A 26,610-nucleotide genomic window follows, 5' to 3' on the forward strand; every position below is an offset into this window, starting at 1 on the left:
TTAATCATCCGTTAAGTCCCTTGGCCCATGAGATCTCCGGATCTTAACTTCCTGAAGTTCTACATTTGCGGCCGTCTCTAGGAGTGTATGGTATTGCAATTGAGAATGTGGCACGACTACGGCAATAACCTGAAAATGGCTGTACAATTGTGCACAGTGAAACGGATGGAGCCTAAAACATTCTGATAGTAGTAAGAGGTCGAGCATGTCATTGTGTTTATCTACATGGAAGAAGTCATTTTGAACATGTTCTGGAGTAAATGCACAGAACATAACCGTGTTGGATTTTAGGACCTTTCGTGTCACTGCTTTCTGAGAAGAATTAATTTTGTGTTGTTTGTGTAGCACTTGAGATCCCTCCTCTACTGCATTTCTCTGAAACAAAGAAATTTGACCTAGAATTGTATTTAACATTTTACACTTATTTTGATGCATACACTACAACCGCGAACTGTCTACAGTTACTTTTGAATCACCCTGAAAACTAAAAAATAAACGGTTAGAACATTATGACCTCCTATCTTTTTATCTCTGTCTGATGCTCAGCGTGCAGTAGCTCGAAGACTTATTATTGCTACAAAAAAACGGACCAAAATAAGTAAAAGAAATTTTAAAAAAATTTGCTCGGTATGTACTTATACCCAAATAAATTGCCAACCTAGTCTAACGGTTGGTAGTGCTGATAGCAGGTGGTAGCATGGTAACTTGGCTGATATGAACAGGAACGAGAGCTATAGAATAAGGCTGCGGGCCCGAAACTGGTAGCAGAGAAACAAATAACAAATGTTAAGTTTATTCCTAAAAAAGAGAAAAATGTTGTAGCTTTTCTTCTTTCTAATATATATAACGGTTAATGTCGATCCTACAACAAACTGGAATGATATATTACCAAAGCAAGAAGAAAAACGAGCGTTCTACACAACGTAAATACGTCACAGAGTTATCTAAAGCATTGCCCAAGCTTGTCGGGCCTTGTGGTCTGGCGGTCAGTCCGCTCCCGGCCGCTGCGGTGTGCACGAGCGCTGAGGCCTTCCGGGCGGATCGACGGTGCTCACAGTTTGCCGCTTCCTTCCGTGGCATGGCATCGTAGCTGTAAGTACAGTGAAAATGTTTTGTTCAGGGAAAGGTGCGCTGAGGTTTAGCTTTGAGAGTAGTAGTGTCCGTTCGTCTCCGTTCCCCTTTCGTGACTGGGTTGTACACGAAGTAATAATGAATAATGAATGACGAGAAATTTTTCCTTGTGCAAATGGCTAACGTTACAAAAAGTGAAGGGTATCAGTGGTGAAGTTTGTGTAAAAAAAAAGAAAAAAAACTGCAAAGTAATGGCAAATTTAAAAGCGGCTATAGTTCATCAAACATATGCTGGATTACGAGGAGCATTCAGTAAGAAATGAAACTCACTTTTTTCAGAAAACAAGTTGACTTTGTTCAGAATTCCACTAAACCGCATTATTTCCCACTCTTTTGGCTACAAAATCCTATTTTTCAACATCTCCGTTCAATACGACGTTCTTACACCACCTTTCTAGTAGGCCGTGAAAGCCCACATGGCACCAGTCCACTGGTCGACGTTGCAGCCAACGTCTTGCTGCATCAATAACCTCCCCATTATCCATGTACTGCTTCCTGCTGAGTGCATCCTTCATTGGGCCGAACAGATGGACATTGGAAGGACGACATCCAGCTGTAGGCTGAATGAGGACGAACAGTCCAATGAAGTTTTGCGATATCCTCTCGAGGGCTCAGACTTGTGTGAAGCCTCGCGCTGTCATGGAGAAAGAGAAGTTCGTTTGCATTTTTGTGGCAATGAACACACTGAACACATGCTTTCGATTACCTGAGGGCACCACAACACGCTTCCCAGTCGATCGTTGCACCATGAGGGAGGAGGGTTGGGTTGTTTTGGGGGAAGAGACCAAACAGCGAGGTTATCGGTCTCATCGGGTTAGGGAAGGACGGGGAAGGAACTCGGCCGTGCCCTCTCAATGGAACCATCCCGGCATTTGCCTGGAGCGATTTAGGGAAATCACGGAAAACCTAAATTAGGATGGCCGGACGCGGGATTGAACCGTCGTCCTCCCGAATGCGAGTCCAGTGTGCTAACCCCTGTGCCACCTCGCCCCGTCATGAGGGAGGACATCAAACAGAAACACCCTTTCAGAGTTCCAGATGATCGCCGACACTTCTTTATCGGCTGGGGTCAGCCTTGAACTTTTTCTTAGGAGGAGAGTTGATGTGGCACCAATCTTGTTTCGGGTTCCAAGTTATAAACTAATGTATCATCGCCTGTGACGGTGATCGACAAAAAATGTTATGGTCAGCCTCGTAACGCGCAAGTAATTCCACACAGATGGTCCTTCGTTGCTCATGTAGGCTGCGAGGAACCCAGCGGGCACATTCACATTTGAGTAGCCTAACTGGTGGACGGGTGTGTCGGCGCTACTATCAGAAACGTGTTCTGCCCTGCGAGGTGTTTGACTGTGATCCGTTGGTCACCTCGAATGAGAGTGCCCGCTTCATCATAACTGGAATCACAGCTGTGTGCAGCCGGTCGGCATGTGGGACATCGGACAGGTTTGGGCCACCTTGTTGTGAAGATGACAGACGCCTTGCCAAACAACTCACCGTGCTTTTGTTCACTGCCAGGTCTCTATAGGCGTTCTGCAAGCGTCTATGAATATCTGCGATGCTCTGGTTTACCGATAACAGAAACTCAATAACATCCCGCTGGTTGGAACGCACTTCCTTTACAGACGCCATTTTGAAGGCTACGTATAGTGCTGCCACCAATCGGAAATCCATGAAACCATAGGGGTTGAATCGGGAATATTCCACGATGACCAACTGCAAATTTCGCATTTTTTCAACCGAAACTGGTCGAGAAAATTAATGTGTTGCATTACGTATTGAACACTCCTCTTAGATCAGGGCTTAACAACTGGCCGGTTTTGAGCGCGAGTACTCACGTCTGCTCAGGAACGTGCTCGCGAGCAGGTGCAAGGTCGCGGAGTAGGGAGGGAGGGGAGGGAGGGGAAATGCGCGCGCACGTTTGAATAGGGCCGCAGCGTGTCTATTGAATTCGCGTCGACTGTGTAACGTTTAAAGTACTACGATAAGTTCTAATAGTCACTTCGCTGGTTAAGAATCATGTCAAGTCGCCGTTGTGTAACCCCAACCATTCTTTCGCAGTTCAACCCCCATTGGGGGGAATTGTATCTGTTTACAGAAAATATGGTGTTGCAAAATGTTTAGTATGTCACAAAACGCTGAATTCTTTTAGGAAATTTAATGTGCAACGATATTATATGTCGTACCACGCGAAAGACTACGGAAGTGAAAAATGTGATGGACCAGATCGTGCACAGGATGTTATTAAATTTAAAAGGAAGCTATTCGAAGAAGATCTGGACGACGAAGAAAAACCAACTCAGGCAGCTCTCAGACTGAGTTACAAAATAGCTTTGCTTTTAGCAAAATCCCTGCGCCCCTTCACTGATGGCGATTTAATAAAAGAATGTTTGGTAGTTTCAGCGGAACATTTGTGTTAAAAAATGGCTCTGAGCACTATGGGACTTAACATCTGAGGTCATCAGTCCCCTAGAACTTAGAACTACTTAAACCTAACTAACCTAAGGACATCACACACATCCATGCCCGAGGCAGGATTCGAACCTGCGACCGTAGCGGTCACGCGGTTCCAGACTGAAGCGTCTAGAACCGCACGGCCACACCGGCCGGCAACATTTGTGTCCATCTCAAGTTGAACAGTTTCGGATTGTGCCATTATCTAACATGACCATTATGTGTCGCATACAGGACATGGCAGACGACGTCCAGAGCCATCTTGCAAATATCTATAAAGATTTTGTGGCGTATTCGCTAGCACTGGACGAAAGTGTTGATATCACTGGAATAGCGCAGCCTGCCATATTTATTAGAGGTGTTAATAGAGATCTTCAGGTGAGGGAGGAGCTCATCGATGTAGTAGCCATGAAGAACACTACAACCGGAGGTGATGTTTTAAATAGTGTTGAAGAATGTGTTGAAAATATAGGATTGTTGTGGAATTCTTAAGTTCAGTGTCTACAGACGGTGCACCAGCGATGACAGGGAAAAATCAGGTTTCGTTGCGTTGTTGAAGGAGAAAATGCAAAAACTGATCGTGCCGAATGAAATAAGGGGCGTTCACTGTGTGATCCACCAGGAAAACTTATGTGCAAAGAATATCACTCTAAAAAATGTGATGAGTGTTGTTGTTCGTACAACCAATTATATAAGGAAGCATGGGCTGCAACACAGGCAATTTAAAAGCTTTCTTGAGGATGTAGAGGTACGCTGGCTCAGCCGTGGCGAATTATTAAATCGATTTTTTTGCCTTCTTCGAAGGGGAATTAGAACACGAATCAAATGGAGTATGGCGGACATGTACAAAGCAACTGCAGAAACATCCTAATGCACTGGACTGGTGGGTAAAATTGACAGAGTCAAGAAGAAGGGAGTTTTTAATATGGTTTCCAAGCTAAAAAAGGAGAGAACAATGGGACGTCTTAAAACACCCTGTTTGCAGACTTACCGAACTAGTTTGTGATAGACAAAGTATTAGGGAGCTTAGGCTACAATTTTACGTATCAAATCGCAACAGCTGGATGGTTTGAAAGTAAGAGCCGAAGTCATCAATGACTTCGAGCAAGAACAATCATCCTTGTACCATCTTTTAAGAAACAATAGAACGAGGGTTCAGCGGAAGAGTAAAATAAATACGAACAGAGAAAGATGGTGTGGTGAGAGAACAGAAAGGCACTCTACAAGAAGTTCGTAAGTACTTTCAAAACTCCCATGGGGAAGACGCCCCTTCATGGAAGAAGAAATTTCCGAACCTATCAGACAAACTGTAAAAGGGAAGTCACAAGGTTCAGATGGAATACCCTCTGAGGTTTATATGAAATTTTGAGAGACGATGAAACATCATATCACTGATGTCACGAGCTGTATTTGGGCATACGACGATGTTCCGCCATTTTAAAAAACGACTAGTCGTGCTCATTGCTAAAGAAAAGAAGGCGAAATTCAGGCCCATATCTATTTGGGACTTTGATTATAAGATATTAAATAGAGCATTGAACGTTAAACTGAAACAGGTGATTTTATGATCACTTACGGTCCATAGCATACATCAGCCAGGAAAAGAGCTTCTCTGGTTGTCTGATGTAATTTCGTTCACAGGGGTAACTTCAACAGCAACGGTGTAAGCGGCCATATTATCAGTTGACTGCTTGAAAGCGTCAGAATAAGTCACAAGCACCTTTTGAGCGCAATTACAACAAAAGGATTTAGTCGAGAATCCCTAACCATAATTAAAAGACTACAAAGTTCATCAACCTCGAAAATTGTGATAAACGGTCCATGATTATCTTCGCGATAGCACTGGATCCCCTTTGTTAGCATTAAAACACTGTTTCACCAGTACATGTCTTTGGTGTAGATTTTACATGTAAAGCTCATGCTGACGATGTTGGAATAGCAGTGAAGGACCAAGATCTGACGAAAATTATAAACATAATCTGACACTTACAGCGCAACATCAGGTGCTAATGTTAATATTCACATGACACGGATACTTATGGTGGAAAAGGATGTAAGAGTAGACAACAATCGCGGATTTCAAGAGACAGAAACCCACAAGATAGTAGGTACAGACATATACATCAATCCTCAAAAAATGGTTGTAAGATAATGATGAAAGATGTTGAGAGTTGACAAATAGAAAGAAAATGCCAACAATGGCTTTTCATTACTCCAAAAAATGCTGTTAATAAACAGATATTGGCTAAAACATGGCATTTAGTACAGATAATATCTATTCCGAAACTAATCGCAAATAGGATGAAATCTGGAATACGTTAGTTTAGTTGGTGGTATAATATCTTCAAGGTTAAATCGTTCAGCTTTATCGTGGAGTGAAGGACGATCGGGACTGTGGGATGTTAAATGGCGACGTCGTGACTTACTTTTGCGTAGACGGTGGATATAAGCAAAAGCGCTATCTAATGGTTTATCTGCTGGAATAACATATGCGGCCTCAAAGCCCGAGCCCACAGGTGAATATATTTCACGTCTGTGATGTCTTGCACTGGACTGGACTGGACTATATTACATAGAATGCACTTACGTAGTGGACCGGACAAGGCACAAAACTTCCAGCAATACTGGTAAACACATCCACAAACATTAAGTCTTCAAGTGCAGTCAACAATAGCAGCAACTACGTGGAACTGTTAACCGTCCTTACCTTGAAGAAAATGGCAATCTGGAGCAAAGATTCCGTTCCATCAAATGCGGACGCGTACCCCTGTAAACGAAAATTAATCTTGCTTTAGTGAGTAGAACACACCAAAGACATCTACAGATAACGGAAAACTGAAAACAAGAGAAGAGACACTAACCACAAAATGTTTTGATTATTATGATGTTACCTGAAGAAAAGAAACTGACGACCACAAGGGGAGAAATAAGAACAAATTTATTGTCATGACGGAAGACAACGACTCCGAAGAAAGAAAAAGTAGTAAAGTGCGTACGTGACAACCAAGAGGACGAGAGACCGAATCCCGGTCGGAGTACAGAAATTTTTCAGCCTCATTACACTTGCCTTGGCCTTTCCATGATGTGAAGGTATGCTAGGAACGACACGTAACTCGGATTCCACGCTATAGTACATCTGTTTCCTCCAGTGGTATCACAATGATAGGCCATGGGCATGCGGTGCACCAAAATGGCGTCCAATTGAAAGAACTTGTCAACAGTCGGTTGAACATCGCTATTGGGGGACACCCATCCAGTCACGAAATGTGAATGCATTTTTCTGTTAAGCCCGCGAGATATTTTAATGTCATATTCACTTTAGTAAGAGCAGATATTCCGATTGGTGGCTTGTGTGCAGACCAGTAGCTCTCGTTGTCCGCTTATAGTGTTCACTCAATAGGTTAGATTATTGCTTTAATAGATAAACTTAGTTAGCGTTAATCAACGCCTATTAGACATCAGCACTCCATCTCACTTTATTTTCATTATTTGTACGTCATAATGTTTGTAAAATAGTTCGAAGCGCCAGGTGTGGAGACTTTTTTTATTTTCGCAGGCTTTACATATTCTGTTTTCTAAAAAAGGGGGAGTAATATAAAATTACAGTACAGTTTAGTGTGGTAAAAAGTGGTTAGGAACTGCGCTTCTCGTGTGTGGGTGTAGCTATCCGGAAACAAAAGCTTCGCTGGCCGCAGTTTCCGACGGGTTCGATAGGACAAGAATCCAGCAGAAATCTTGCTCCAACACGATAATGCACGACCACACACAAGTCTGATAACCCGGGAACACATCGTCAAATTGGGTTGGACATCATTGCCTCACCCATCCTACGATCTAGACCTGGCACCCTCGGACTTCCATCTCTTTGGGCCGCTTAAAGTTTTTCTATGGGGAACACACTTTGAAGATGACGAGAGTGTCAATCATGTAATGAAAACATGGCTACGCCTGCAGGACAAGAGCTTTTACCAGCAGGGAATACATGCTCTTTCACAACGTTGGCGTACGGTCATAGAACTTGATGGAGACTACGTAGAAAAACAGGACATGGACAAGACATGTTGCTGTATATTTTCACCAAATTTTGACTCTTAACAATAAACATATTCTGAGAAAAAGAATGTGGGGTATTACTTATTCAGGACCCACATTTGAAGAGTTGCAACTTGGTCCTGACATGAAAATTACATGTTTCTGAAGACATGTCGATATATTATACTTCTTTTCTATGGGGCACTACTATTTCATAGACGTTAGACGATACCGTTTCTTACATCATGTATACAATCTCCCTCTTTTAACATTCGTGACAGTTTTCACTGATAGACGGTGGAACGAACCGTCACCCAGGAAATCTAAGAAAACCAAATTTATAGAGCGATTTGTAAAAAGTACAAAATATCCGATCTCGTTTGGCACTCTGTTTTCAGCTCATGCAAAGCCTTCATTTTAATAGAATCACATAAAATCACGAGAAATGTTCGACAGTTCTTTAGTGAAGAAAAAGTTCCTATGTCAGAATCGAAGAGGGGACAATGTTCTCTCATAAAATCACGAGAAATGCTTTAGTGAAGAAAAAGTTCCTATGTCAGAATCGAAGAGGGGACAAAGTTCTCTGCTTGCTCAACCTAGTCCCCGCTGCCCCAATGCGAGATCCCAAGATTACGAATCCGTGCCTTTGGAATACACATTCTTACGCGCAAACAGATACCAAGGCTGGCTCATATTGTGGTGAAGGCATATACCGACTGCGAGAATCAAAACTGCCGTGCTACGAACGCATTTCCGTGTCTTACCGAATCAAAGACTTTTTTAAGGACTCGTGAAGGAAATGGTGACATCGGACGTGTTAGGGGAGGAGAGAGATTGTATTGTTGTGAGACACCATTAGGATATATCGTAAATGTTAAAATAGTTTACTTGCACAAAATGAAATCCAATAGCTAACATCAAGTATTCAAGGTGTGTATATCTCCATACCGAAATTAGTTAATTATCACGGTACAGATATTACGAGACGTAGGTCACCCGGAAGTGAAGTTTGGAACGATAGTGCGAACCTGCGTTTTCCCCGGTCATAATTGTTCAAGAGATTATCTCCGCATTAATAAAGTTTAACTTGCTCAATTGTTGGACCTCAAACAACATACCACGCAGTTGTGCTGAACGATCTGTGTAGCCAGTAAAGGTTTTAGAGATTTCAGGTGGAGCAGATAACGACGAGGAATTTCCGCGAGATCGCCGTTGCGGAATACACCTCTTGCTCTCCTGTGGTATTTAAAACTAAATATTTATATTTTCCATGTTTTCAGGAGAGTAAAGATAAAAGGGAATAGGGAACTTAACTAAACCAACCAAAACCAACACCTAAACCAATAATTAAAATGAAAGCTCACATAAAAATATTTATTTATAATAATAAATAAATGAAGAATATTTTTAATTAACTAAATAATAATAATATATTAAACTGTGCATAGCATTGGTGCGGCGTGGTTTTTGCTTTTCGTGAGATATGGTGTAGTACTTGCTAGTGTACCTTCATCTTTCTCCGCTTTACTCTCAGTCCACATTCTGTACTCATTACCCTGTTCATTCCATTCAATACATCCTATAAGTGCACTTACTGAAACCCTAACTTTTTTCAAAGTAAACACCAGTTGCGAACGCCATCAATGAACGTAGCTCAGGGCTCGATCAGTATACCCGGAGAGAATTAAGCTGCGTAACGATAAATAAGTATTTTAAATTTTTGGAAGTTCGTAGTAATATGATCTACACGCTGATACGGTCTCATTTCTGAAGACGTAGCAAAGACTAATTCTACGTACGCTAGGAACACTTCATATTATGTCAAGCCTAGAAGTTGTTAGATGGGATGAGCAAAAATGATTTTTCGTAGGAGCAGCGTGAAGCCAAAACGCCCTGAGAACCGCTCCACGTCGTTACTAGAATTTCTTGACACCCGCTGTACGTGGCTGGTTGTGACGCATCAAGAGACAAGGTCCAGATAGCGCTGTAAGATAAGAGATAACCGAGGCAGTGCGCCAGTGGAAGCACAAGAAGCGTGTTGTGCGGTCCCCAGACGACGCCTGGTACGTACTGCACGGCTCAGTGTTCTGCTGCACTATTTTTTTGGCTTTTGCATGCGTAATATCAACGCTGCTGTGACGTGGATAAAATTTTGATGCTCAGGAAACAGGAGGCGGAGTAACAGGTCATAGAGATATACCGTATTCCACTGCATTTCCGATTTTTTGACAATTCGCCCAATTCAATCTATGTCATTCTCAGTGCAGTGATAAAGGAAAAGGATCAGAGAGGCTGCTCTAATTCAGTATGATATCATGCGCTGTAATATACATACACTAGAATATAGTGATAATAATGGATGATCTGCAGTTTTGCTGACAATACGAGACTTTTTCAAGTGGAATGACTAGTGTGTCTGCAGTTAACTGACGATTTTGTTATTTATGTTCAGTATTTTATCCATCCCCAGCATATATAGTTGTATACATCAAAATAATCGGGCTGAACACGAGCTAATCAGCCAGTTGCACTTGTTGCTTCGCTGCTTTATATCACTGTTGTACAGACACTACGAACCACACGACCACGGCATTTTGCCGTATGCATCTTATTGTTGACACTCGCAAATAAAGCGACAGGGTAGCATTCTGAAAAAGGACACTAATCAGCCGAAACCGGTTAAGGAATTAAATTTCTTTTAAGCAACTGGTTGCTAATTATTTCAATTTATATTATCTTCCGTTTTCAGCTTTATTCAAGCACGTTATCATGGATACGACAACAATCATGAGCAAATTTTTAGAATAGAAACGGTTTTTAGTGGCTATGAGCGGCCAACGCTATGGTTTAGTGCGTTTCATGGGTTCGTTAAGTTTATTAAAGCTTTCATTAAGGATTCTGTCAACATTTGGTTTTATTTAAAATAGGTTAATAGTTTCAGACCTTACACGTTCATTTTCGAGCCTGACCTACTGGGGCTGTACTGACAGTGCCTGATTTTGACAATAAACGTCAGAGTGGCAACAGATGCTTTATAAAAGTTTGCGGAATGATTGTCACAATCCACATGTGCCTCTTACCAAGTCAAAGTGATTTATTTTTACTTGATACGAGGAACGTGTGGATTGTGAAATTGATTCTTCAAACATTTACAAATCAGGTGTTGCCGTTTTGATGTTTATTATTAAGATCAGGCACTGTCAGTACAAAATGAAAATGTGCCTCTGAAACAAGTTCAATGAACTGTGTGTGAAGCCCGACCAACAGCCATTTCAAAAAAATGGCTCTGAGCACTATGGGACTTAACTGCTATGGTCATCAGTCCCCTAGAACTTAGAACTACTTAAAACTAATACTTCGAGTCACTCGTCAAGAACAGTTGTTTTCACATCTCGAACAGTAGTATAGCATGTCGAAGATAAACCGCTCACTGAACAACACCTTGTGTGTTATTGTCACAGCTTCAGTTGTCGACTGTTAATTTAAAGTGAATTTTTTCATGAAGGCACAGTTTTGATTCTAAAAGTGGTCTTCAGAAGCTGACAACTAATTGGTGGTGCAATGATAATAACTGTAATTGTGAGTGTAAGCTTAAACCTCTGGATCGAACGCTGGAACCGCTTGCAAATATTTTGCAGAAAACTGCTTGGCCGACAACATCTGTAGACGGCTCGCGCGACCAATGTTAAACGTACGTATTATCATACTGTAGGAATTTGGAGCTCATAAAATCTCGTAAACCTTTTTTGTATGTCCAAACATTATTTCGAACTGACTGACAAAAAGTGGCTGCGTAAAAGTTATTGATGACAAAACTTGAGCAACATTTAAGTGCACTGACAAAAAAGCGAATTACCAATTAAGCATGGTTGGATGCCAATGTACCTTCTTATACATACAATTGGTGGACATTAAATAATTACAGCTGCAATTCTCTGTAACAGCAAGAACAATCACCAGACTTCGTAGTGCTGACAGTGTTTAGTGGTGTTAACAGACCTGGTACGGTATATAAGGAGCGTGAACAGTCTCAGATGTTCAGTGGCCACTGTGAAGAAAGGAAATACGAGCTCACACGGAAAGAAGTGTTCCTCTTCCCATGCACTGTGGAACTGTAGAGAAATAGTCCGAAGTTGGTTCGATGAACGGGCTGACAAGCACTTAAGTGTGACTGCGAAGTACTCATGCGGATGTAAATGAAAGCTACTTATCGGTGACGCCGCAGTGACACCATTAAGGCCACATGAGAAAACATTAATCAGTCTTCCAAGAGTTGGTATGCAGCCAACGGCCTTACTACAGTGATAACACCGGTTCCCGTCAGATCACCGAAGTTGAGTGCTGTCGGGCTGGGCTATCACTTGGATGGGTGACCATCCGGAATGCCTTCTGAGGCAAACTGAGGAGCTTCTTGACTGAGAAGTAGCGGCTCCGGTCTCGTAAACTGACATACGGCCGGGAGAACGGTGTGCTGACCACACGCCCCTCCATATCCGCATCCATTGACGCCTGTGGGCTGAAGATGACACGGCGGCCGGTCGGTGCCGTTGGGCCTTCATGGCCTTCGGACGTAGTTTAGTTTTAGGATGTGGGAGAATTGCTGAATGTTAATTATACTTATTTTCAGTGCATAAGTAATGGTATTGAAATTAATATGCGAATATACTGTACAGCAGAATGTGTGATGAATTGGGGAGACATTGTACATGCATTCAGTGCTGTTTAACATCAACATATTGTACAGGGATGTGAATGAATTATAATTTAATTCATAGTTTCACCAACATCGAATTAGAATACATGTCGTTCTCGGTATAAACAGATCATTTAGAATCCACGTAAAGTCTCTTCTTCGCTGATCAAATTTTAAGGCAGTTATGTTGACAGTTTTCTTAGTAACTCTTCGGATAACTGAACACTGTCGTAATTAAGTATTGAGTGTTGCGCAAAAGGTTATCGCGTTTTATTTTTGTGGACGTTCCCGGATTACACAACTCAGGCTGTCATTAATGAGACAAAAAGCTTGATTTTTAGTTTAGGAGGTTTGGTGTAGAGAGCTGGATTTTTCCTTCTGTTGTAAAAGGTACTGCTATCAAACATACAAGGAAAATGTGACTTAAAATACCTGATAGCACTTTTAGTTTAAGTAAGGAACAAAGCCGGGCGCAGTGGCGGCCCGTTTGAGGGCGCCATGTCACGGCCCCTCCCTTGGGCATGTGTGTGTGTGTGTGTGTGTGTGTGTGTGTGTGTGTGGGTGTTTGTGTGTGTGTGTGTGTGTGTGTTCTTAGCATAAGTTAGTTTAAGTAGTGTGTACGTCTAGGGACCGATGACCTCAGCTGTTTGGTCCCATAGGAATTCACACACATTTGAACATTTGAAAAGAACAAAAGAAAGTGATGGTAGATATTTGAACTGCGATCGGGAGGATTAATGTCAGATGGACTGCGCCAAGCAAAAGTCTCTCACTTGTGACAGCAAGACCTTGAAGAATACGGATTGAGGTAAGAGAACGAGGCAGCTGTCATGAATTATAGCAAACAAAAAACTTCTTTCCGTTTCTCAAGGATCCAGTTGGGAAAACAATTTCTTTTCACGTCCATTTGGATCTTAGGCAGTGATGGATGATGAGCTTTATGAACTACCGGGCTTCAGAATACCCTCAGCACCTCCACAGCGAAGACGTAAGACGTGAATCGTCTTCGCTAATAGTTTACATAGAAAATAGCTAGAATCAGATTCGCTAATAAGCAGTTAGCGTTGAATTAAACATTTGTAACCGCTACAACATGAATACCAGATAACTACGCAGGGTAATATTAAACGAAACACCAGTAAAGTCATATCTGCTGTCCATAAACACTTTGTAGCTACAGAAATCTGAACGATTCGAAGATAGGTAATTTGATCTGAAACGAAACCACTCTATGAATGGTTAAATACATTATAAAAAATCTCTTTTTTCGTGTAGTATTCTTCAAATACGTTTGTTTACTACACAGAACCTATAGTTTTCATAGCTGCATTCACCAGCTATTATCATCCAACACAAAGTAATACAGATGGAGTTGACTCTATATTTTGCATATCGCGTTGTTTGCAAAACCAAATATTTCCTTTGAAAATTATTTCTGTTCCATTTAATCCATCAGGTTTTCATAAACTGTATTCTTTATAGTGTAACAAAATAAAATTGTTTTCGATTCACTATAATATACAGCGTGAACACGAACTCTACCGACAAAATTTTTCGATGTTGTTCAGCGATATTTTCGGAGCATTTTGGTGCAATGGAACCGTGATATGCTGTGGCTCGTTGCTAAACAATAATGTAGCTATTATTGATTTCGTTTGTTAAACACATACATTTTTGTTTCTGTGAAAATGCTTTGCCTGCACTGGAAAAGTCACCATCGTTGCACGATTCGATATCTAGTAGGTTCTCGCGTACAAGCTCGAAAGTTCAGTGATGTAGTTTCTATCACTGTGGAAAACATTGGCAAGGCTTCGTTGCGCCGCCCTTCCATTGCATTCAGGGAAACCATACACTAGGCGCATAGTGGTCATGTCTACTTCAGCAAATCCATGCACACTGCTGCGTATCAGTGTTAACGTACAATTAACACATTTCGTGAAAAATGAACTGGAGTCAGAAGCAAGTAACACAAAATGCAGGCCTGAGGGCGGAGCGTAAAGTGGACGTTACTGCAGTCAACAGCAAGTTCCTTCAACGAATGGAGCAAGTTTGTTCCTAAGCAGTATACATCGGCTGTACCATCGACATTTGCACTATTGTGCACGTATATTTTGCGCAATACAGATACAATGATAAATGGAGTAAGACATCGAACGAAGTGTAATTTCTCTGTAGTGGTCCACTGGAGACGATCTCTATGTCATCTATGCAGGCTGTTCCAAAATTCCCATTACAGACTTCTCGAACATGTAGAGGAGAGTGAGTATATAACATTTTGAATAGGAACCAATGCACAAAAACGTACCATTCCATGCTACAGCCGTTTGAAAACATGTTTGCTAGGTAGATTTGCAAAGGGTAATCATTGCGGTGGTTGCTTACGTCGAAATAGCTGATGTCATTTGACCTCTGACGCCTGGCTTAGAGCCTCATGTACGTGTTCGCCAGTGTCAGAGGTGGTATAGAGTGTTGGAGGTGGTATGAATGCAATTGTTGGTCATCCACAACATGCTAGACGGTGCTGGGAACAACATCCATTGCAAGCGCAATTGCTCGTTTAATCGTTGACGGGTTGTCTTCAGAGTGTTGCAGTACGGTCTCTTCCAGTTCGGAATTGCTGCGTCTTCTTGGAGCACTACAGTCATCCCTGCTAACGGTGAAGGAATACTTTCTCGAAGCTGTTGCGTAATTGTGAAGAAAAGGGTTTGCGATGGTGTCGGACGTTGCGGATAACGATCCTGAAAAAAGCGACTGGCAGCTCCTCCATTACTGTGCGCTTCGCCACACAGAAGGATCATGTCGGTAGGTTCTGCAAACGTGTACTCAGCCACGTTGCTCTAACAATCACAGACACGCGAATTAGGCTCGACTCGAACCATGTCAGAGAGGTAGGATGGACGTCAAATGACATCAGCAAGGCCGACGTTGAGACGCCCGCTAAACCCGTTGGGCAGAACAGGTGATTAGGATTGTGGGAAGGGCCAAATAAGGTTGGGGTCAATTTCACCTTAAAATTGTAATTTAATAACACATTTACAACCAAAGCGGCACATAGCCGAACATTTACAACTACGAGTTTCAAATGCAACTCTTTCACGGCTGAAGTCCTCCAAACAAGAAATCTTAAAAATCGACAAGATAAAAATGCAGTTAAAATAACAATAAAATAATTAAAATATATATATTACACAGCTTGGCTGAAAGCCTCAAGGCAAGGGTGGACAGACAAACATAAAAAACATGCAATACAAACGACTGAAAGCCCACAATAAAATTTTCAAGATTTTTAAATAAATTACCATAACTTTTCAAAGGCTGAAGGCCGCAATGTTTATGCTTGAAAGGTAATTTTAAGAATAAGGTCCCAAGGCTGAAGGCCCACAATTAATTTTCCAAATTTTAAAATAATATAACCATAAGCCATAAGTTTTAAGTAGCTGAAACCGGGCTTAAAGAAAAGATAGCACAACGGCAATAACAAATATGTTAAAATGTGTCTGAAATCTTATGGAACTTAACTGCTAAGGTCATCAGTCCCTAAGCTTACACACTACTTAACCTAAATTATCCCTAGGACAAACACACACACCCATGCCCGAGGCAGGACTCGAACCTCCGCCGGGACCAGCCGCACAGTCCATGACTGCAGCGCCTGAGACCGCTCTGCTAATCCCGCGCGGCACGGCAATAACCTTTCAGCAAATATCCACTTTCCGGAATTCAAACTTGGTTACATAAAACACAGTAAAACCAAGAACTTTTTTTTCATCATTGGCTACGATAGATTATAAAGAGACAATTAAACACCGGTGAGAAAGCCAGTAAAGACGACAGCACTCAGAAGCCTCCAGGGGGGTCGGTCTGCCCTCGTTCACTTAGATGAGAAAGGTAGAGAACCCAACTACACTTGATCCATCGGAACCCAACCAAGGGACAGCCACGGACCGACCGACAAACGACTTGCTTGCCACCAATCGGTACATGAGAATTCAAACACAAAATGTTACGGGTGTGATTATCCACAATGTATTAAGCTGTGAAAACTTCACACCGTGTTCGACAGCGACAGCAGGTGAGGAAAGGACACTGCCTGAAATTACGTTAGTGGGCAGGGCAGGTAACCGGAACACTAACGGCCACAAGTCAGAAAATTCCGCTGATGCACTTGAATTGTAGTCCATCAATATAGTTAATTCCACCGCATGGCGGCTAAATTTCAGCAATACAAACACTCAGTGTTGCTCACGGGAAAACATCCCCAACAGCGAACCATTGAAACGAACCACACAACGTCAATGGACGTGGCCTGGGTACTTGAAACTACTACTCAGTTTTGACGTCCTGCGTCGGTGAACCACGAAGCTCGTAGCGATCGGACAGCACCACACACGCTGCGACACTGCGCAGGGACCGCCAGCAGACTTAGACGACTGCACTGGGGTGGAGCTAACTTCCCTGGCGAGCCATGTCGACGCAGACCTCACTGCTCCAACCCGACTGCACTAGTGCCGCATTGCTAATCCCCGACTGGCAAGTCCAGACTGCGCTCCAGACCCGTTCCCACTCACTGGCAGCCCGAACTCGCCACCCGAACTCCCTTACGACAGACAACGACCGGGAAGTAATAGCAGTCGAGCAAAGATACTACGAGTGTGGATATACCGATACGGCGCTGCTAACGACGCTCAAAGTCAGGCAACGCAGCAACTCAGTGATAGTGGTAATTTAAATTAACGTAGTGAGGTGGAAGTACGATGATTACCCTTCTGCAAACCTACCTATCAGGCATGTTTTGAAACAGCTGTAGAACGTTTTCAGGCATGGGTCCCAATGTACTCACTCCCCTCTCCAAGTCCTACAAGTTTTCAGCGGAAATTTCCGAATACACTATGTATTATTTCTCCTTGTATGATCGTGTTTTATTCTTTACATATTGTAATAATGTCGGTACATTCAAATAATACAAGAAGATAAATGTGTCATTGCATCTGCATGTATCTTTGCTGTGAGAATTTTTGCTACTGTCGAAACTGAACACTCAGTTGGTAAGTTCGGGGACTGGGACGCTGATTTCTGGCATGATGGCATTGCTGGTGAGTTCGCTTTCGTGTGTGAGGATACGGATAAAACGTTTAAATTAAGTAGCGCACCATAGACCTGCGAACCGCAGAAAGATAGTGATTACCACTGAGTAAACTGGAAAATGAGAATTCTACTTTTATTCCTTGATGAACTTACACGGCTTTGTCATGTTCATTAGACGATAAGCTGTGGGCTTTTGGTGAAGCAATACATTTGCACAAAATGGGTTTTTTATTTGGAGGACTGTGTTTTGATGTGAATAATTCGGATTGCTGAAACTGTTTCGCGGGTGACACGGAGTAGGACACTGTAGAGACAGATAATCTCCGTAAATACATCAGTGCCGCGTAAATTGGGCACACTTTCGAACTGTGACACCATGGCATCAAACACACCATGTTATCTGCTTTTCACAACCTGCAATATGTATACAACGTGCTATTTTCATGCTATATCATCATGTATGAGTATCTCTCAAGCTCTGAATCCTGCAACAATATGTGGTGCAGTCAAAGTGGAGATTTTGAAAGCGACGGCTAAGCAGACTGAGACTCTTAGCATTACACGTTTTCTTTTTTAAAATAAAATGTTGGTCGAGTTGTAATATAGTAATTTCTCGATATACGACAACGTGTCACTGCAAGCGTTTTCTCTATATCTCATCCTATGATTTTCCTGTTAAATAATAAAATGCTTCTCACACATGCTCAAATTCATTCAGCGTGTTCACCATGTTTCGCTGATTCTGATTTCAACTTAGTGAACAAATATTTTTTTGAAGTGAGCAGATATCCGCGAACCTGTCATTAACTTGCCTCGTTCTAATTGGCCGACAATCACAGCCTGAGTGGTATTCAGATCTGACAGCTGGTGTTCACGTGTTTTGGTCTGGTTTGTATAGGCTGTTACGCGAATTCCATGGGCTGCGCTCCACAATACATCTCTAGTGACTGATTGCGTTTGTGGGTGCATGCATACTTTTTATTCAGCAACATTGGCACCATACTCTTCTAAGAAATACATTTAATTTCACAATTTTGGTAAACATTTTTGGAATACAGTGATCAATTAATTGTTATATTTTGATTAAAGTTCAGTCTTGATCACGTTATGTCTGTTTTAATGAGTAACCGGTTTCGGTTTTTTCTATAAAACCATCATCAGACCCATTGGCTTCCTTGGGTTGGTAGGTGGAGCTCTCCTTGCTGCTGTGCAGTCAACTGATCTGCACAGCAGCAAGGAGAGCTCCACCTACCAACCCAAGGAAGCCAATGGGTCTGATGATGGTTTTATAGAAAAAACCGAAACCGGTTACTCATTAAAACAGACATAACGTGATCAAGACTGAACTTTAATCAAAATATATTTAATTTCAGTTTCCTTGATACTGCTTTTTGCATGATTATGTAAAGGTACTGGGCGAGCATATGAGCAAAACATTTCAGATTATGAGTTGGATAATAAATTTCATTTAATTCTTTTCACCCAGAAACCTACACGTTGAATTAAACATTTTCGACGAGCACACTCAGGTTCATACCGTGTAACATAACAGGGTTAGGTGACCATTTCATTACACGACCATTTGCACTGTTTAAAGTTAGGGCCATGACCCCGTTGTGTCTTAACCACATATTCCTGATACCAAAATACTTGGAAATGGTGTTGGTTAAGTTAGGGATTACGCTGTATACAAAACAGATAACGTTATCATTTGACTATGCTTTCTTTCTTGGAAGAAAATTTTTGAGACTAAAAAACAGAAAAAAACAGTACTTGCTCCAATCGAGGATTAGTATGTGCCGATTACTATTTCGAAGCGTAGCTTGTTCTTGCCATCGTATGGACAAGGACACTGATCTAGTACAAGAGTCCATTAAGCGTACTTGGTTTCTCCTGCTTAAACTTACAATGGAAAACGCTTCACTGACGGTACGTAATAATAGCTTCTCCAGTTTCCACCATTCTTCTCAACTAATAATCAGTATTTCCTTTGATTCTGAAAAAGAAGTTACGCATTACTTTTCGCGCCGGCAAAACGGCTTCCTTTTCTTTTTCCAGTGAACTTTGAATATAGTCAGCACATTGATTTGACAGTAGTTTCATGCAGCGACGGATCTATATTTATTTAGTGATAATCCTAGCGCAGAAGGCTGCCGGGATGAAGCTTGCCGTTCACACACAGCTTCTAAGTTCTCTTCACCGAGTGTTCCTAGCCGGAGTCAAGAAACCCGCCTGTCATCGCAAAACTAGGTTCAGCATGTTACATGGCTAATTGTAGGAAACAGCTATCATATCAGCAGTATTTCGAATTATAATGCTACTTATTCTAGATATAATGAACTCATTGTCAACGTTTTCAAAATAGATGTGTTTAGCCTTAAAGTTTTTTTATTTCTGGATGGCGGCAAACTTTTTAACACGCAAATATCACGTAAACCTTTTATCACTTTCCGATTCTCGTGTCTATCTATTCCTGCGAAACGTGTCACAGCGATGAATTAACTTTCCAATAACTCTTACGTGGTTGACTTTATTTTCACAGTATTAAGTAGATCCGTTATGAGAATCACGCTTATCTACAGTCATGTCACTTGATAAAATTTCGCTGTTTAGCTGACATTTACCGCTATCATCCACTCGTCTTTACACCTCACCCAGAACAACTATTATCTCACTAACTACGACCATTCTGCACTTTGTCATATGACCGTATTATAAAACGTTTTCCAGTCTTCCGCACACTTACTCCCTTCTCGTCTGCATTTAGACACTCTCGATTTCTCCCGAATATGGACAAGTGAAGTTCACTTCTCGCAACACAGAAATATAATACATAAAATACCGGGTGATCAAAGAGGCAGCATAAATTTGAAAACTTAATAAACCACGGAATAATGTAGATAGAGAGGTAAAAATTGACACACATGCTTGGAATGACATGGAGTTTTATTAGAACCCAAAAGAATGCAATTCTCCACCCCATATTGCTAGACGCGTGAAAGATCTCCTGCGCGCGTCGTTTGGTGATGATCGTGTGCTTTCGTCATGCTTGGTCTCCCAGGTCCCCAGACCTCAGTCCGTGCGATTATTTGCTTTGGGGTTACCTGAAGTCGCAAGTGTATCGTGATCGACCGACATTTCTAGGAATGCTGAAAGACAACATCCGACGCCAATGCCTCACCATAACTCCGGACATTCTTTACAGTGTTGTTCACAACCTTATTCCTCGACTACAGCTATTGTTGAGGAATGATGGTGGACATATTGAACATTTCCTGTAAAGAACATCATCTTTGCTTTGTCTTACTTTGTTATGCTAATTATTGCTATTCTGATCATATGAATCGCTATCTGTCTGTCATTTTTTAAATTTTCCATTTTTTGGTTCTAATAAAACCCCATGTCATTCCAAGCATGTGTGTCAATTTGTACCGCTCTATCTACATTATTCTGTGATTTATTCAGTTTTCAAATTTATACTGACTTTTTGATCTCCTGGTATATGGACAGTTGTGAATACGGACAACCACAGGCTGTAAAATGAAAGGACGATAATTACAATTTATACCAGACCAGGACTAGAACCTGGATTTCCCGCTTATCGCAAACGGTAGACTTATCATTTGGCTATCCGAACTCGACACACAGGCACTGCAATGTTGTACTTATCCATCGACACTGGACAAGCCACTTTCAAGTAAAATGTCTCCCCAGTATGGGAATATACGTAATGCATGTGTGGGTGTACGAGTTCGGGTTGTAGAGACATATTGACGATACATGCATGCATGTGGAACATTCCATCGTGATACGGAATATCACAGGCACTGCAGTGTCGTACAAATATATAATTCCAAATTTCTTCAGGATTATCTGTAGCCAGTGACGCTCCACCAAATTTCGCCCAAAATTCCACTTACAACCTGCGGAAAATCCGCATACCCCCCTCTCACATCTGGCTTATAGGCACACATTCCTAAGTACAGTGACATACACACTAACACACACACACACACACACACACACACACACACACACACACACACACATTCTCCACGAAGCAATATGGTGGCAAGAGTATATTGCACACTATTTCTGTTATTCAGTAATCAGGGTCTAACTGGCGGCCGGTCTGAATCATCAGCACTGACATGCACAACGAATTAGGCAGTGCTAGAAGTCCTGTTCAAGAAACTGGTTGCAAGGAGTGATTCCCATCTTACAACTGTCACCTCTTTACTCTGCAGATTCTATGGGAAAAAGCACAGCTGTCGGAATAATCGAATAAAGCGGGTACATATATTTTTACTTTCTGCTGTAAATCAGGCAGTATTATGGAGACATTCCGCTAATTGTAATAATACGTTGTATCTGTTTTTTTTATTCGTGTCAGAAGCACCATGGATACAGGAGTATAAAAAAATGAATAGCACACAGAAAAAAAAATTAATTACAGGCATATGAAAATATATATAAATATATATACAAATGTGTGTGCACAGAAACAAAATGTTATAGGCATTTGGCCCATAAGCGGGCTACGTCGACAGCATTTGGGGTTGCCAACATCAGATCCTCTAAAGTGCAGTGTGAAGGACATTCAGGGCAGTTATACATGTGCTGGGTCGTCTGCACCTCTCCACAGTCGCAGAGATTGGATGTAGTAGAATATCCCCACTTCAGAAGGTTATCTCTTGACCGTGCAGTGTTGGTGCGTAGCCTGTTTAGTGATCTCCAGACCACCCAGTCCTCATCGTAACCTGGTGCCAATTCTTCCTTTGGTTCCATCCAGTGCCCTTCTCCCGACCGCTTCCATCTCTCCACCCTAGATCCAGGTTGGTCGCTAAAATCTTCGGTTGCTCTGAGAAAACTGCGTCTAGATTTCAAGCGTTTGGTGGCTGGCTGAGTTTTGTGGAGGGGGTGGCTCTCTGCCATCTCAGCCCTCGCTCTTTCACTATAGGCTGCCGCTTCTCTTCGCACTGCAGGAGGTGCAATCCCAGCAAGATGGTAGAGCTTGTCTGTTGGCGTCGGTTTCAGACATCCAGTGACGAGCCTGCAGGTCTCGTTCAGAGCAATGTCGACCTGTTTAGCGTGGGTAGAGCTGTACCAGACACTGCTTGCATATTCGCCTGCTGGGAAGCAAACTGCTAGTGCTGTGGTCCTCACTACCTCTGGCTTTGCGCCCCAGGAGGAGTTCGTTATTTTCCAAAGAATATTATTTCTGCCGCTCACCTTCATTTTGGTGTTAATACAGTGCTGTTTATACGTCAGAGCCCTGTCTAGGGTTACTCCTAGGTATTTGGGGTTAACGCAGTGTTCGAGGAGTGTGTCCTTCCAGAAGACACGCAGCTTACGGGATGCCTGCTTGTTACGGAGATGGAAGGCGCAAACTTGTGTTTTGCTAGGGTTCGGCTTGAGTTGATTGTCGGCGTAGTACTGACAGAGCATGTCTAGCGCATCCGTGAGCTTTGTCTCAACATCCTCAATGGAGTCACCCTGTACGGCCATAGCACGGTCATCGGCGTAGATATAGTTTTCCGTACCAGCTGGCAGTGGTTGATCGTTGGTGTATATGTTAAAAAGTAAGGGTGCCAGTACGCTGCCCTGAGGGAGACTATTTTTCTGGGCCCGCCACCTGCTATGCATCCCTTCGAATTCCACAGAGAACCTACGGTTCTCTAACAGACTTCTAACTGTGGATGTGAATTTAAAGTCCCTGGTAATGGCATACAGCTTCTTCATTAGCAGACGTAAGTTGACAGTGTCATATGCGGCTGTCAAGTCTATAAAGGCGACACCGGTTATTTTCCGGTTCTCATAGCCGTCTTCAATCAGCTGCGTGAGGTTAATTACCTGAGATGTAGTGCTTTTTCCCTGGGCGGAAACCTGCTTGTTGGGGGATTAGGTAGGGTTCTATGGCACTGGAGAGGCGATCCAGGAGTATTCTTTCAAAGATTTTAAAGATATGGCAGAGAAGTGATACGGGTCGGAAATTTCTGGGGTCATCAGCATTTTTGCCTGGTTTTAAAATGGCAATAACTTTAGCCTTCCTCCAGATTGTGGGAATCTGACCTGTTTCCATGCAATTGTTAAACAGTTTCAGTAGCCATTGTTTAACGTTGGGACCAAGGTGTTTAATCTGTTCAACAAAAATCCCGTCCAGGCCCGGGGCCTTTCTTAGCTTGCGTTTCGCTATGGCTTTGTCCAGATCTGCCATTGTGAGAGGGGTGGCCAGAGTTGAATTTTCTTGGTGTTCAATCCTGTCTACTTTGGTCTCCGATTTCCTGATTTTGGTGTCGGGTTTCCCATTCTTGAGAAGCTGGTGGGCTATTTGGTCGGCTGTGACGGGAGCATGTCCTGGAGAGAAAGTCGGGTCATTGTTGAGACGTTTAAGGAGTGTCCAGGCTTTCTGACTGCTCCTTTTCATGTCCAATTCCTCTATTGTCCTCAGCCATTTCTCTCTCCTGGTTTTAGCTGGTGACTCGGTTAGCTGCTCGCCCGCAGTGATAGTTTCCGCGGATAGAGGGTTTGCGTCAAACAGTGTCAGGTATTGCTGCAACTGATCCTCTAATTCTGGCGTAAGGCCTTCAATATAATTGCTTCTGCATCCTCTAGGGATCGATTGCTTGGAACACCACTGCACAGCCTTCACGAAATTGTCATAGAATCTTGGTTCAGGTGGTAGGTTGTTTACAGAATCTTCCATGAGGTTTTGAAAGGTTGACCATTCTGCTCTCTTAAAATTGTACCTACGGCGAAAAGGTACGCTATGGGGTTTAACAACAGATGTAATCTGGCACATTATTGGACGGTGCTGGGTGTTTGGTATTGGTGAGCAAACTCCTTTTGAGCATTGGGACGTTACTTGATGGCTAACGAAGATGAGGTCCGGGTTATAGCCTCTCCCCCATCTGCCACTGTTGTAGGAAGCAGGCAGTTTATTGTCATGTATCAGTTTTAGGTTGTTTAGCTCGGCCCAGCAGATCACAGCCGTGCCATTGTCGTCGTCTTCATGGTAGCCCCACTGCGTACTGCTGTTGAAATCACCGATTACAAAATTAATTCTGTCTTTATTTAAATTGTTTACGTTGGAGCTGGAAAAGTCCACAGTTGGTGGTTTGTACACTGATGTAACAGTGCAGTCACTAAGTTCAATGGTTAGCACTTCAGTATCATTGATGTCGTTTATACTGCTTGAAAGGATCTGTATGTTTGGCCTGGCAAAGATTGCACTGCCATACTGTCGGTGTGGCCTTTCAGCTACTAGTCGCATGCCGTTTATCTTGGATCTTTTGAGTGTGCTATCTCTGTGAGTTTCTTGTAGACACAGGACGTCACATTTCTCTTTCTGGCAGAGGTCTTGTAGTAGACGTTCTTTGCATGCAGACAGGCCTTCAATATTTACAGAGATAATCGTCAGTGCTTGGCCTGATAAGGTCCTTTTCTGTAGGATTGTCATGTTGCTTCTGGAGAGAAAGGATCAGCCGGTATACAACCGCCCAGGGGACGCCCAAGTATGTGTATTGCATTCACATACTCTTCGTGGAGGCTCCTTTCTTGTCCCCCGTTGTATCTGTTAAAAGTGTGTACTTGTATCGGAAGGTCAGTCTATCTTCAATGAGGTACCCCATATGAAAATATTCTAAGAATAGACTTGCACCTATGGCAAAAATGACTATAGCCGTATCTCCTCAGTCTGCAGCACTATTCACAACGCTGAGCTTATCCCGTCAGCTTACTTTAACTCGAAGTGTACGTTACATCTGTAAAGTTATAAATATTGTTGACTTTATGGTCAATGTTGCCTTAAGAAAGGAATTCAGTTATGATGTCGCAGTCGACATTACAGTTCCCAGAGACATTAATCTGTAGGCAGTTAGGCTACTGTTTATGCCGGAGTAGCATCTTTTACCTAGTGACAGTGTTTACATACAGAAAAACCTGCGTGCCGCATGGATGTTCTCTTGTGGCCGCTTTTTCATTCAGTATCATATGGGTGTTGAGCAGCCGCTGCTAGAGAAATACGTTCGCCTCTTTGGTCTGCAAAGCTGGCAGCTAGGTCATCGGCAGCTTCCGTCCGTTCTACCTTATAATATTATAGGGTGGTTAACTTCCTGTACGGCATTAATTTCTACTCATGGATATTGACGTCAGCAACTACAGTCCAGGTTTTGCTCGCCGTTTGCTGACTTGCTACGCTATCCAATTCGCACGTACGTGGGCATGCTGAAAAGTAATAACTCCCGATTTTTTATGTGTGAATTCGTAAAGATTTTCAAATAAAACAAACGTTATTATCAGTATACATCTTTAAATGAACACACCGCCAAACGGCCGTGTGCTCATTTAAAAAGCCTATATCTTTATTCTTCATTGTAAAACACAAGGGCATCAGGAACGCTCCAATTATTTGCACCTTCATTGACTACGTTGACTGAACATTCGCTGTACAGCATCTTGGAAAGAGCAGGTACTCGACGCAAAACACTTAGACTAATCAAGCATCGAAAGTTAAAGTCCGGGGTGAAATCTCTGAGCGCTTCATGATCGTAAGTTGAGAACGCCAAGATGACGACCTATCCCCACTATTGTTGAACACAGTCCTGGACAAAGCAAAGAAGGAATTGGAGAAAGAACTGAAAATCCAAGGACATTGGAAACTAACGCCACTAGGACGATCCCGTGATAATGTAGAACGCTCATACTTAGCTTTAGAAGACGAATTGGTCTTTCAACGAAGCAACAGCAACCAAACATGTAGAAATGCTGAAATAATGTGCAGAGAAAGTGTACCTGCAAATATCTTTCCAGAATTCTGAATTCTTTTGCCTAAAATTAACCATACAAGTTTAAGACATAAATTACGACAAGATAAACGAAGCTGCACGTTTCAGGTACCTGGGTGAACTCATAGAACATACAGGAGGGAAGAAGATCTCACAGAAGACTCAACTACAAACAGTAAAGATAGTGTGCAGCAAGACACGTGGCCTATATAATAAGAAATTCAGATCCATTCATATAAATATCAGACGCTATAACGTAGTTATCAAGCATGTGATACACAATCATTCCATAGTAAAATCGACAATGAAAGCTGCCTGAAAAAAATATCATAAAATCTTGAGAAAAAATCTCGGCCTACAGTTCACAGATGGATACTGATTAAACTCTCGAAAATCAACAGAAGTTACCGGACCTAGCTGCATATGTCAGAA

General features: G+C 42.3%; 1 protein-coding gene across 2 annotated transcripts in view; it reads left to right on the plus strand.

Moving 5' to 3' along the window:
* The first annotated feature begins 992 nt into the window (after nucleotides 1-992).
* LOC126234667 (glutathione S-transferase D7-like) overlaps nucleotides 993-26,610 on the plus strand; it is a 73,243-nt gene continuing 47,625 nt past the window's right edge. The window contains exon 1 of one of the 2 annotated variants that reach the window (XM_049943405.1): nucleotides 993-1,092. The gene's annotated coding sequence lies outside the window, so the exon portion shown is untranslated. Of the gene's footprint in view, nucleotides 1,093-9,534; nucleotides 9,678-26,610 lie in introns of those variants that run through there. The other variant, XM_049943404.1, reaches the window with a different exon arrangement.

The sequence above is a fragment of the Schistocerca nitens genome, chromosome 2 (assembly GCF_023898315.1).
Source record: "Schistocerca nitens isolate TAMUIC-IGC-003100 chromosome 2, iqSchNite1.1, whole genome shotgun sequence".
NCBI lineage: Eukaryota > Metazoa > Arthropoda > Insecta > Orthoptera > Acrididae > Schistocerca > Schistocerca nitens.